At 45.2% G+C, this 12789-nt stretch overlaps 1 protein-coding gene across 2 annotated transcripts in view; it reads left to right on the plus strand.

The window, feature by feature from the left end:
- The window catches only part of WDR72 (WD repeat domain 72), an 896838-nt gene that overhangs the window by 230778 nt on the left and 653271 nt on the right, over nucleotides 1-12789 (plus strand). The window lies entirely within an intron of this gene.

A 12789-nucleotide genomic window follows, 5' to 3' on the forward strand; every position in this document is an offset into this window, starting at 1 on the left:
CAGGAGAGCATATGCACTTTAGCACTGATTAGCAGTGGTAAAGTGCTCAGAGTTGAAAAGCCAACAGTAACATGTCAGAAAAACATAGGAGGCAGGAGGCGAAAAAGACTGGGGATGACCCTGCATAAGCAAAAGTCCAACAGTCACCAAACCTCTTCAGTTTTTTGATTGATACTGACTTGGAGATTTCAATAGTTTTTTTCGTTTTTAATATGTACCCTGCTCTACAAATTGAGTTTTTGGTTAACAAACACTTATGTGGTCTAACCATATCTGCTCTTCAGCCTTCCATTTCTTCAGTTTGTTTAATTATGATTAAGATTAGGTTTACAGGTACCTCATTTTGGTACAGATACATATTGGGGGATATATTCAATAGACCTTTCTAAATGTGCTTTTCATCTTTGAGGATTATCTAAATGCCAGGATTCACACTCACCACAAAGATACACATCCGGACATCTGTTCGCTAATTTAAAATATTTTTGTACTGCACTCTTGAATTTATCATGCTACATTATGTTCTAAACAGATATTCACATATATGGTTGTTCTTTATTTTTGCATCATGCCCTAAGGTAACTATAACTAGCCCCCCCGTCATGCACAGTTTTCTCATCAATAATTTCACTGCAAATGTTGCATTGATATTATCAATGACGTGTTAGAAGATGTTGAGCAATGTAATAGGTGAGATAATTAGCAGTGCATGGCGATAGTGCAAGTTATAGTTACCTTAGGGTACGGGTAAAATTACATGAGATAATAACCTTAACTGGTGAATTTCTGTGTTTATTTTTTTGTGTGTACAATCTGAACCTAACTATAACAACCATGTAACCTTTGGATTTTTCCGTGAATTTGCATGTGTTTTCCTAAATATAACGCCCCTTGAAACTTTGTTTTTTTTAGTGATTTTATATAAGTTGTACTGCAGTATACTGTATACCTGGTTGTGTGAGTGGCTGTGTTGGGGGGTGTAAGTGGGTGTGTGAGTGGCTTGTGAACAGTTTTGTGAGTCTGTGAGTGGCTGTGTGTATCTGTGAGTGTGTGTGTGGTAGTGGCTTGGTGGGCCTGTGAGTGGGTGTGTGAGTGTGAGAATGAGTGTGTGGGTTACTGTGTGTAATGCTGGGTGTAGTAGTGGTTTTGTGGGTCTGTGAGTGTGTGTGGGTCTGTGGGAGTGGCAGTATGGGTCTGTGAGTGAGTTTGGTAGTGTTTTGGTGGGCCAGTGAGTGGGTGCATGAGTGTGAGTGAGTGGCTGTGTGAGTGGCTGTGGTTTTGTGTGTGTGAATGGGTGTATGAGCAGTTGTTTGGGTCTGTGGGTGTGGTAGTGGTTGTGTGAGTCTGTGGCTGGGTGTGTGAGCAAGTGAATGGGTATGTGACTGACTGGGTGTCTGAATGGGTGTATGAGTGGTTTTGTGGGTCTGTGAGTGGGTGTGGCAGTGGTTTTGTAGGTCTGAGTGGCTGGATGAGTGGCTGTGTGGGTCTGATGGGTTGCAGTAGTGGTTTGTGGGTGTGTGAGTGAGGGTGTGAATGAGTGAGTGAGGCTATGTGGGTCTCTGGGTGTGTGTGATTTTGTGCATCTGCGTGGGTGAGAGTGGTTGTATGGGGGTGAGAGTGGTTGTATGGGTGTGAGAGTGGTTGTATGGGTGTGTGAGTGGTTGTATGGGTGTGTGAGTGGTTGTATGGGTGTGTGAGTGGTTGTATGGGTGTGTGAGTGGTTGGGGTGTGTCAGTGGTTGTATGGGTGTGTCAGTGGTTGTATGGGTGTGTGAGTGGTTGGGTCAGTGTGTGAGTGGTTGGGTCAGTGTGTGAGTGGTTGGGTCAGTGTGTGAGTGGTTGGGTCAGTGTGTGAGAGGTTGGGTCAGTGTGTGAAAGGTTGTGTGAGTGGGTGCATAGCTGCTGTGTGGGTCCATGAGTTGGTGTGTGATTGGTTTTGTGGATCTGTGAGTGGGTGTGAGAGTGGTTCCAAAATGATGCATGTGGATCTATAGATCCTGACAAAAAAGAAAAAATATTTCTTGACAATTTCTTGCTCATGAGGGGTCCCTCAAAGACCTCTCCATCTGTCCCATTGGGTCAGGGTACCTCTGCCTTGACCCCTTCTTTCCCTTGTCAATTTTATTTTCTCTGTAGGGGAACGGAGTCCCGATAAACAAAATAATGGTTGAAACTTTCCTCTCAGGTTGCGGTCAGCCAATCATGGCATTGCTGTTGGCGCGTAAATTTGTAAATCCACCCTGATACATGAGGATTCGCTGTGGATCCATGTCTCTAGATACACATACATCTTTTATACTTTAATAAAACCATAACTACTGAACAGATTTACACCAAATCACAAAAAGAGATGTTTCTGGACCAAGATCTAGCTTTCTGCCAAAGTTGGTGTAATTCTGTTCAGTGGTTTGGGTTGTAGTCATCTCTAAAATCCATATCAGAAAATTGCATGGGGAAAACACGTTTTGGGATCACCCTTTTTCTTGGCCCTGCTAGAAGCACCACCCCGAAACTTTACAGAGAGTAGCTGAAGGTACTGGCAAACGAGTTCAAATAATTTCATGAAGATTTGTCAAACACCAACATCAGCAGAACAAAAAACACTTTTCCTAAGGAAACTTTTTATATATATATATATATATATACACTTAAAAAAGGAAAGATTTCAGGGATTAGGCTCACACTTTAAGGCACAAGTATGTTTAAAATAACTGTAACTTGCATCCCCGCAATGCACAGTCTTTTTAATGAATATTTTTACAATAAATGTTACAGTAATATGAATGATGCTATAAAAGAGTGCTGTAATACCTGGGGTAATTAGCAGTGCATGGAGCGGACGCAAGTTATGGTTACCTTAGGGAACGAGTTATAGTTACTTGAGATAGCTCTAACAGGTGAATTACTATGGTTTTGTGTGTTTAAAACATCCTTGTAATCTTTGTTTTTGAAGTGAATTTCAATGTTTCTTTTTAGTCTATTTCCTAACAATAACATCTGTGAAACCTTTAGTTGTTGAAGTGAATTTCTTTTTTTTAAGTTTTTTTTTATACATGAAGTGATTTTAATTACTATATGTTAATCCAACAACTGCTGTGCATGGCCTTCGGCCGTTCGCAGTGGAGGTTGGCATCGGGGCCTGGCCTGTGGCCACTCCCTGCTGCCAACCCCCTACAACCACCCAACCCTGTGCCCCTTAGAATGAGAAATGTTCTGACAAATTGAAAAAAAATGTATTTGAGAAGTACAAATAGTGAGATCATCTGTCTGTATTTACCTTCTGTATTGGAGGTTCAAAATAATTTAAAGCTGAGAAATGACAACTGACACACCTAGACCTGAACCCTCAACCCTTCTGTGTGAGGGTCCGATATCTTAACCACTAGGCCGGAGGTGATTTCTTACTATGCAGTGTCCAAACATCTCTGACATTTAGTCCAAAGATGGTGAGGGGAAAAAGATGTAAGTGTCCCATCATGAGGAATGTTTAACATTCAAAACAGGAGTAAATAAACAGACACACTGGAATGGGATTACCAGGATTCAAACCTTCGACCTACGGAGTAACAGCCCAAGATCTTTACCAGTAGGCCAGAGGGGACTCTGCTATGCTATGCATTAAAACATAGCTATAACATTCATAGTAAAGATCTTGCTAGGGTGACGCTTCTAAATCGTATGGAGAGAACATTGCAGTAACAATCTCTCTGTATCCTCCATCCCATTATGGAATAGAAGAGAGAGAAAGGGAGAGAAAGTGACAGGACTGCAGGGGGAACCTCAGGGCCTACTGGCTCCCGTCTCCTGTGGGAGCTGGCATTGCTCCTGCAAGCAGGGAGCTGCTTTAAATAGCAACTTCCTGCTTGCGGCAGCAATGTTCATGTATTACCCTGCACACATGTTTACTTGCAGGGAAAGAGATGAAAACTCTGCTTTCAGCAAGCAAACATTGCTGAAAGCAGAGTTATGCTTGCTTTTTCTTGGTGGGAGCTCCAACCAAGCAGGAGCAAACAGCCACCTCCTGAGGGTAGGCACCTCAGGAGTTAGCAGGAGCCAGCCCTGGGGGTGGTTGTCCCCAGGGCACTATATGGGTCCATGAGGGAGGCCTCAGGGCCCCCCTCCATCTTTCCATTTGCCCAGGGATGTGATGATCTCCAGGACTGGGGCTCCATGATGGACCACCCGCATTAATTTTATTTAAGCCTAGGAGGGGTCCACAGGACCCCACCTATATTCTTTTATTCCTGGGGAATGGGGAACCCCTTTGGGGCCCAGGGGCTTCATGCCTCCTGCCTATAATGCAAACCTATCCCTGGAGGGGAGCCCCCCCACTATTATAAATGTATCTTGCCTCGGGAGGTGTTGGTCCCAGGGGCGTCGGGGAGGGGGGATGCATATGTTTTAATCATGGCCCCGGGGAGGTGGTGCACCCTGGGACTACTAAAAGCTAACGGAGGGGGCCCCCCCAAGCTCCCATCCTTTTAGAAGCCTGCAATTTCCTTGGGACCTCTGCGGCCCTGGCCGACCTGGGGCAAAATAAATGAAAAACCTGAGAGACAGCTTTTTTTTTGTTGTTGTTAAATTTTCAGAAAAATTTGCACAGCCATATGTGGATTTTTCCAAGCTTTTTCTTCTTCTTCTTTTTTTTAATATTTTTTTTTAGCCCTGGCAGGGCCCCTGGACCAAGGCTAGGGCTCCAGGAATAACTACCCTGGCCCCTTTTCTTTTCTTTTTATGTTTTTTGTGGGACTTGGCTGAAGCTGAGTACCAAAATAGCTGCCAACTCTTCCTTGTTGAAGTGGTGGCAGACAATCAGATAGCAGCACAGGGACAGCTGGATACACATATCCTCTGCATCCCTAGATATCTATAAGATTTTAAACTTTAATATCTCATAAACTACTGAATGAATTTACACCAAATAACAAAAAGCACAATCTGCACACCTTCATCTAGCTTCCTGCTAAATTTGGTGTACTTCCGTCTAGCAGATCGGCCTGCAGGCGTATCTAAAGACCCTACAGGAATTAACATGGGAGACACACTTTTATTTACCACCCCTTATTCTAGGCCCCCACTTGACTGGACCACCCCGAAACTTTTCATGCAAGATCCTATAGGTCCCCTTCGCCTGCCAACATAACTCAGAATAGCGATTCTCGCCCACACGGCACTCAGAGTTTCCCAGCCACGGCTTCGGGTGTTATGGAAGTTTTTCAAAGGCCGGCGACCATCTGACAAAGCTCGGAGTACATGGAGGAACAGTGGGGGTGCTGCGAAACTGAGCCATGCCACCGCGTTTTGTCCAAACTCCAAGCACAGAGTAGCAAAACTCTGTAAACTCCTTCGCCAGAGCAGTAGCTAGTTAAAGTTAGAACCTAGTTGCCATAGAAAAAAAATATTTTTTGACTTGGTTATATCTTTGGCACCGTTTGACAAATCATCATTCCCAAGGGTCGGGATTGAGAGATCTGTCAAGCAGGGACTGAGGGGAAAAAAAGGGGGGGTCAAAAAAAGTATGTTTTCCATTTTAATTCCCATAGGGGTTTTGAACAGGGCTACAGCCTGAACCGCTGGACGGAATTACACTAAATTTGTCTAGCCAGATTTAACTAGACAACATAGCTGTCTCCAACTCCTGCTGAGATAAAACACCTGTACCACCTGTACATGCTTCAAGTCATAAAAACAGGTAGGCCTGACTCATGGGCAGTAAGTGCAAGATAGGGCATGGTACCATGGTGTATCTAGACCACCTAGTGTGCAGGTGTAAGGTGCAGCCTTTCTAGGCAAAGATTGAGACTATCCTGGAACACAACCCCCTTAAACTGACTGAGATGAGGGCCTAACGGGCCTCACTGGTCCTCGCAAGATTCTATAGGAGGTTATTTAAGGGTTATAGCACCATTGTTGCTGCTCTTCATTGGGTTCTCATCGAAGAAAAGGTGATCTGAACAAAGGCATGTAAGTAATCCTTTTACTCTCTTAAGGACACCGTGTGTACAGAGAAAGGGTCTCTTTTGACATGGTTAGCCCCCACATTTTGCCTGGAACAATGATTTGTTAAACTGTACTTAAACTGTAAGTGCCTTGGGCCCCTGCTAAACAGGTTGCCAGGGCCAGATCTCTGTCCCCAAAACTGTACTATGTTTGACACATCAGCCACCTTTGTAAGTCACTGGTAAATGGTACCCCTGGTACCTAGGGCATGGGAACTGAAGAGGACGCCCTAGAACTGCAGCACCAATCGTGCCACTCTGAGAGGCCCCACACCAACCTCATGCAGACTGCCGTTCCAAGTACATGACAAGATGAATCCAAAGTTGTAAACTCAACCTGGGACGAATCAAGAGTGCAATGTCCACTGACACTGCATGCAATATAGGTAAGTCGCCTCTCTGGCAGGCCTTATAATCCCCAAGGCAGGGTGCACTATCATGCATATGAGGGCATATGTGTGCATGGGCAAACATGCCCTTACTGTGACTTTGATAATTCTTAGGCATAGTAAGTGTGCAGCAAAGCCATAGCAAATGCATGTGCTGGGGTGCCATCATGGCCTGTTGTTCCCCAGCTACATGATGGCCTTTCTGAACCCTGGATTGTGTGGTATCAAACAACTCTGAATAATGAACCCACACTAATGGCAGTGTGGGATTTATTATAGAATGTACACAGAGGGCACCTTAGAGGTGCCCCCTGCAAAACCTAATAGCCCTGGCATGTTTGCTGACTGGTCCTAACCAGCCAGCCATCACTAGACATGATTCTAGTCTCCTGGGGTGAGGGTCTGTGCTCTCAGGAACCAGAACACAAAGCTTTTCCTGGGCAGAGGTATCACACCTTCTCCCACAGGTAAGCATCCTGCACCAGCAGTCAGCTTCAAAGGCTTTGCCACCTTTGAAATCTGACTTCCGCCTCTGATGCTAGCAGCAAATGGCCACCCAACAGTTTCTCCCCTACTTTAGGTGGGAAAACCAGTGGGAAACCTAGCAAGGATAGGAGGAGTGGCCATCCCCAGCGTGCACCAACCCTGAGGTTTGGCAGGCGAGGTGACCACTCCATTTTATTTTCCTCCATCTTGGATGGTAGTAAAATAGCCAATCAGGGTTAGGGATGTGGCACTTCCTACAGGAAGTGGTCAATATCACTAAGTGGGTGTAGCCACCCTAAGATAGATGGTCCATTGGCACCACCAGGTACTCTCCCTAATGCCCCCTAAATGGGATATTTAGGGGGCATCCCTAGACCAAGACCTCCGATTTGGAAGACGCAAAGAAAACCAGGATGAAGAAGACCCAAGGCACGAGAACTCTAACCATGTTTCATAAAGAAAAAGATGCCAAACCCTGCTTGCTGCTCCAAGGACTCTACCATTGCCACTGAGGTGTCGTCTGGAAACCTGAAGGACTCTACAAAACCCCAGAGCACCTAAAGCATTATGAAAATTGCCAAGAGCCTCCCTCAGAATGAAGGTATCACTCTCCTGCACCCTGCAAGCAAGGAACCCTTGAAGCCCGGTACAGTGACCAGCTGCTGACCAATGACCTGGAGCCAGCAGCCCAGCCAAATTCTGCCCAACATCCCTTAAGGACAATACCTTCCACTGTGCCAAGTTTGGTGGCATTGCAACTCTCCAGGGCTGTGGCATACCACTATCCGGGGTACCACGCCCTCAATGTCAGACACCCAGATGCAATGTATACTCTGGACTCCCAATAGCCCAGAAGCAAGCACCAGTCGAGGGACTTCCAGATACCAAAGAACCACCCCCAGAGTGGCCCTGCTGACCTGCAATCCACCCTCAAAGTTGCCTGCTCCTGACTCCAAGGACCCTAAGAAGCACAACTCTTGGCTGATGTATCTTTGCTGCACCCAGCCTCCCTGGCCCTTGCATCGACCAACTAGTTATGCTCAGGGTCCCCTAACCCCTTGTGACTGTCACCCTCCAAAGGGATGCAGCAGACTTAACTTTAAGTATAACTTTGCAGTGTGTTTCCAAGTGGCCCCCATTTCCTTTGGGCACTAGCTCCAAGACCTTCAGCAGCTGTTTCTGCTTGAACCTGGAACCGCCCAATGTTCTTCAGGTGGCCCACTGGACACTCCAATGATCTCGACCTAAAAATAGAAGATGACATTTGTGAGAGCATTGCCTGCTTTTATATGCATTTTTATGCACAAAAACAGAAAATTTTTCTAAACTTAAAAAAATCATAAGAAAAGTACGTACCCTATAATTATGATCTTGGTCATAAACTTTTTATAAAAATCTGAAGCATTTTCGTAAATTGATCTCCAGTTATTCTTCCAAGTGTGTGTCCATATTTATTGATAACGTGAGTACAGCAAATGCTTAGCACATCTCCTGGATTTGCTTAACTGCTCACCCACACTACCAAAAATCAGAGCATTAAGTGATCTTGTTTGTATCTCTGGCTACCAAAGTGGAGTTGCTCGGACTCTCTGCACAGTGCACATCATTTTCTTACACTATTTACAGAGCCAGCATCCTATATACGGCACCTATACTCATGTCTCCATACTTCTCCATTGAGTTCATTGTGAACATAGACACTGCAGAGCATGAGGCATAGGCTGTCTGAGCACAATTAAATTAGGAGGACATAGGCCAACCTGTAGCCTTCATTAGCAGGTGGTTACTTCCCGAGGAACAGAGGTGGGCTGCTAATGAGAGGGAGGCCTTTGCTGGGGTTTGAGCACTGAAGAAGCCTGTACTATGCCTGTTTGGCACTCACTTCCAGGTTCAGACAGGCCACAGGCCCTTAAGATGGCTCATGAAATTGAGGGGTGAGAATTCCAAGTTGTTGAGGTTGGCTATCTTCTTATGGAGAGACTTGATGGTGGAACATCATCCTGGAACAGATCACACCAGTGCTGATGGTCTCTCCAGATTCTTCTGCCTTAGGGTTTGGGTAGCTCTCCCCACTTTCAGCTGGTGGGAGCACAAGTTAGACCTGACATATTTGACCTAGTTTTCCCTAACTTTTTGTCTTCTGACTTCCTGTTTTCTGACTTTTGGACTCTGGGCACTTTACCACTGTTGACCAGTGCTAAAGTGCATGTGCTCTTTCCCTAAAATGTTACCATATGCTTAGCCACAATTGGCATATTTCATTTACTATATAGGTCCCTAGTAAAGTGCACTACCTATGCACCGGGCCTGTAAATTAAATGCTACTAATGGGCCTGCAGCACTGATTGTGCCACTCACTTAAGTAGCCCTTTAAACATGACTCATGCCTGCCATTGCAGAGCTGGTGTGTGCAGTTTTAGTCAGGGTTTAAGTTAACCCTCTTGCCAAGCTCAAACCTTCCTTTTCATTACATATATGTGACTTCTCAGGTAGGCTCTAGATTGCACCAATGGCAGGGTGCATTGTATTCAAAACTTTGGACATGTACTTTTACTTTCAACATGTTCAGGTAGTGAAAGAATAACATTGGGACTGCCTTATTACATTTTTTAAGTGTCATTTCCAATTGGGAAGCGATGTTACCCCCACATTTGGTGTCACTGGAGTCCCACATTTAAATAACTTATGGTGAAGTCGGATTTGAAATTGTAATTCTGGAAATCCTACTTTTAGAAGGTAGTCTTTTAAAAAAAAAAAACATTAATTCATCTAGTGCCTTCTGTCTGTTTATGGATACCTGTCTGGGTGAGTGACAGCTGGGCTCTTATCCATTCCCTCCACACAGCCACACACAAAGGGAGCTTAAGTATGACTGATGGACCATCAGCATCCTGATGGCCCATCCTGGGCAGAATGGGAGGGAGGAGCTAACATAGGTTGGGTCCTGAGCTCTCCCAAAGGGCTGCATAGCTCCCTGTGGTGTGTCTGGAGCCAGAGCAGAAAAGGGGACAAATGTTGTGCACTTCAGATGACTCTCCTTGAAGTCTTACCCACTTCAAAGGTACCACTCGGTATAAAATCTGGAATTATTGCCCTACCAACTCAATACTCTTCGGGAGCTGAGGATATTTTGCCAGGATTGTTGTGCTGCTGAAGGACTGTCACTGTGCTGGAACTCTGATGGACTTTACTGGCTCCTGCATTGCTGTGCCTGCCCTCCTTGCCTGGGAGTGAGAAGTACTAGACCTGCATTTCTACATCCGCAGACTCAAAGTGACTCCAAGGGCTTGCTGGCTTGCCCCTTGTTCTGCAATCTCAGGTACATCAAAGACTTCACTCCACTCTGCTACAGTTTCTGGACCCTGCCAACTGTGAGTCCAATCCTGCCTAGTGGTGCCACTTCCAATTCAGGCCTGGGCCTTTGGAAGAGGGTTCTGAAGTGGGTTCTGCAGCGGTTTTCTACAGAGATCTGTGCATCCCAGTCACTGCACAGATCTGAACAACTGCATTTCCCCATGATGCCGACATCTTTGTTGCAGTTGAGTGCAATGACTTTGCCACACCAACTGCAGGGCTCACAACCAGCCCATTGCCCTCAGCCCTGAAGCAACGCTTTTGCATTGCCGGCTGCACGGCTCGACGATGCTGCATCATCTTTTTCACAAAGGGTTTGATGTTGCACCACTTTTTGAGCACATCGCATCAACTACTGTGCGGATTGGAACTGACTCATCGCCTTCACATCATCCCCTCTGTTCCTTACATTGGATCTTTGACGTGGATGCAACCATCCACAGAAGGAACTTTTTCAGTGGAACATGGCTGGCCCTTGTATCCGGTCCGTGCTCCATCATGGTCAGCCTAAACATTTGGATTTACCTTGGTCTAGTGCGACCAGTTGGCGCTTTCAGTTTCTAAGCACTATATTTGCAGATCATATTTAAAAATTCATATCTCAGCTTCTATTTATTGAATTTTTGTTAATTGGGTCTTGTTTTTAAAAAAAATAAATTAAGCTCTATTTTTCTAACCACGTGCGGATTATTTTTATGTGGCATTTTCACTGTTTTACTGTTTTAAGTGTTGCATAAATACTTTAAATATTGCCTCTTACGTTAAGCCTGCCTGCTCTGTGCCAAGCTACCAGAGGGTCAGCACAGGTTAATTTATGGTGTGTAACTGACTTACCCTGACTTGGGTTGTAGTTCCTGCTTGGACAGGGTGCATAGCTCTGCCAACCAGAAATCAAATTTCTAACTTTGGTGATCAGCATTGAGGGTAGGACTTGTGTTTGTGCAGTGCCTTACATTAATTTGTTGTACACTATCAGCAACATATGAGACCAATTCAAATCTGATCCTCATTGGCTGTTTTTACCTAGTCTCTCTGTTTGACATTTTTAATTTTTTTTGTTCTTCCTGATTGGCGTTTTTTCCTCTAATACCATGTCTCTGACTTGAGGTCCTACATCTGCACCTGCACAAATGTACTGTGAGCCGCCCCTGTCATGCACAGTTTTCTCATCAATAATGTTTTTGCAAATGTTGCAGTGAAATTATCAGTGATGTCATGACTGATGTAATATGTGTGGTAAGTAGCAGTGCATGGTGGGGCAAGAGTTACAGTTTCCTGAGATAAGTATAACTCTAACTGCTGAATTTCAGTGGTTTTATTTGTGTGAAATGTGAACCTAACTATATTGCCCATGTAATTTCTATGTTTTTGTAAATTCAATTTCCTAACATGAGGCCAAACCCCCCACATGCAGCCAACCCAGTGCTGTGGGTCTGTGAGCTGGTGGGTGAGTGGCTGTATGGGTATGTGACTGGGTGTGTGTATTCGTGTGGGTGTATAAGTGGATATGTGACTGTATGAGTGGGTGTGTGGGTCTGTGATTGGTTTTGTGGGTCTGTGAGTGTGTAAGTATCCGTATGAGTGTGTGAGGTTTTTGTGTGGGTCTGTACATGGGTGTGTGTGTGTGTGCATGGGTTTATGAGTGGCTGTGTGGGTCTGTGAGTGGGTGTGCGAGTGGTTTTGTCAGTCTGAGAGTGGGTCTGTGAGTGGCTGTATCAGTGCATGAGTGGAGGTGCGAGTGGTTGTGTGGGTGTGTAAGAGAAAGTCCCAGTGGGTGTTTGAGTGGCTGTGTGGGTCTATGACTTTGTGTGCTAGTGTTTTTTTGGGAGTATAAGTGGGTGTGTGGGAGTACATGTGTGAGTGTGGGAGTAGCTATGTGAACCTGTAATTGGGTGAGTCAGTGGTTTTGTGGTTGTGACTGGCTGTGTGGGTCTGTGACTGGGTGTGGTAGTGGTTTTGTGTGCCTCTGAGTGATTGGGTCTGTAAGTGGGTGTATTTTTTATTTGGGGGCTGGATCTGCAGATCCATCACTGATTCACACAGGGGGCTGTGCTGAGCACCGCACAGGATCCGTTGATCATGGGGCACCCCAAATAAACATTTGCCTATGAGGAGTGCCTCGGAGCCCTCTCCATCAGTCCCGTGGGATCAGAGTACTTCTACCCTGGCTCCTTCGATCACATTTAAATTGTGTTCCCCGATACTCAAAATAGTGGCTGAAACTTTTCTTTCGGTTTGCACCCAACCAATCACAGCATTGCTGTTTGTGCGTGGATCCCCATCTCTAGATCTACAGAAATCTGTTTTCTTCGATAACTCTAAAACTACTGATCAGATTTACACCATAATACAAAAGGAGATTGTTTTGGACTAAAATCTAGCTTTCTGTCAAATTTGGTGTAATTCCATTCGCTGGTTGGGGGCTGTAGTTGTGTCTAAAATCCCAATGGGAAATTGCATGGGGTAGAGGCTGTTTCTCAGCCCCACTTGAGGAATCATCCCAAAACTTTCCAGACAGCAGCTGAATTGACTGATACACCAGTTTTGAAAATTTTGTGAACA

The sequence above is a fragment of the Pleurodeles waltl genome, chromosome 3_1, assembly GCF_031143425.1.
Source record: "Pleurodeles waltl isolate 20211129_DDA chromosome 3_1, aPleWal1.hap1.20221129, whole genome shotgun sequence".
Lineage (NCBI taxonomy): Eukaryota > Metazoa > Chordata > Amphibia > Caudata > Salamandridae > Pleurodeles > Pleurodeles waltl.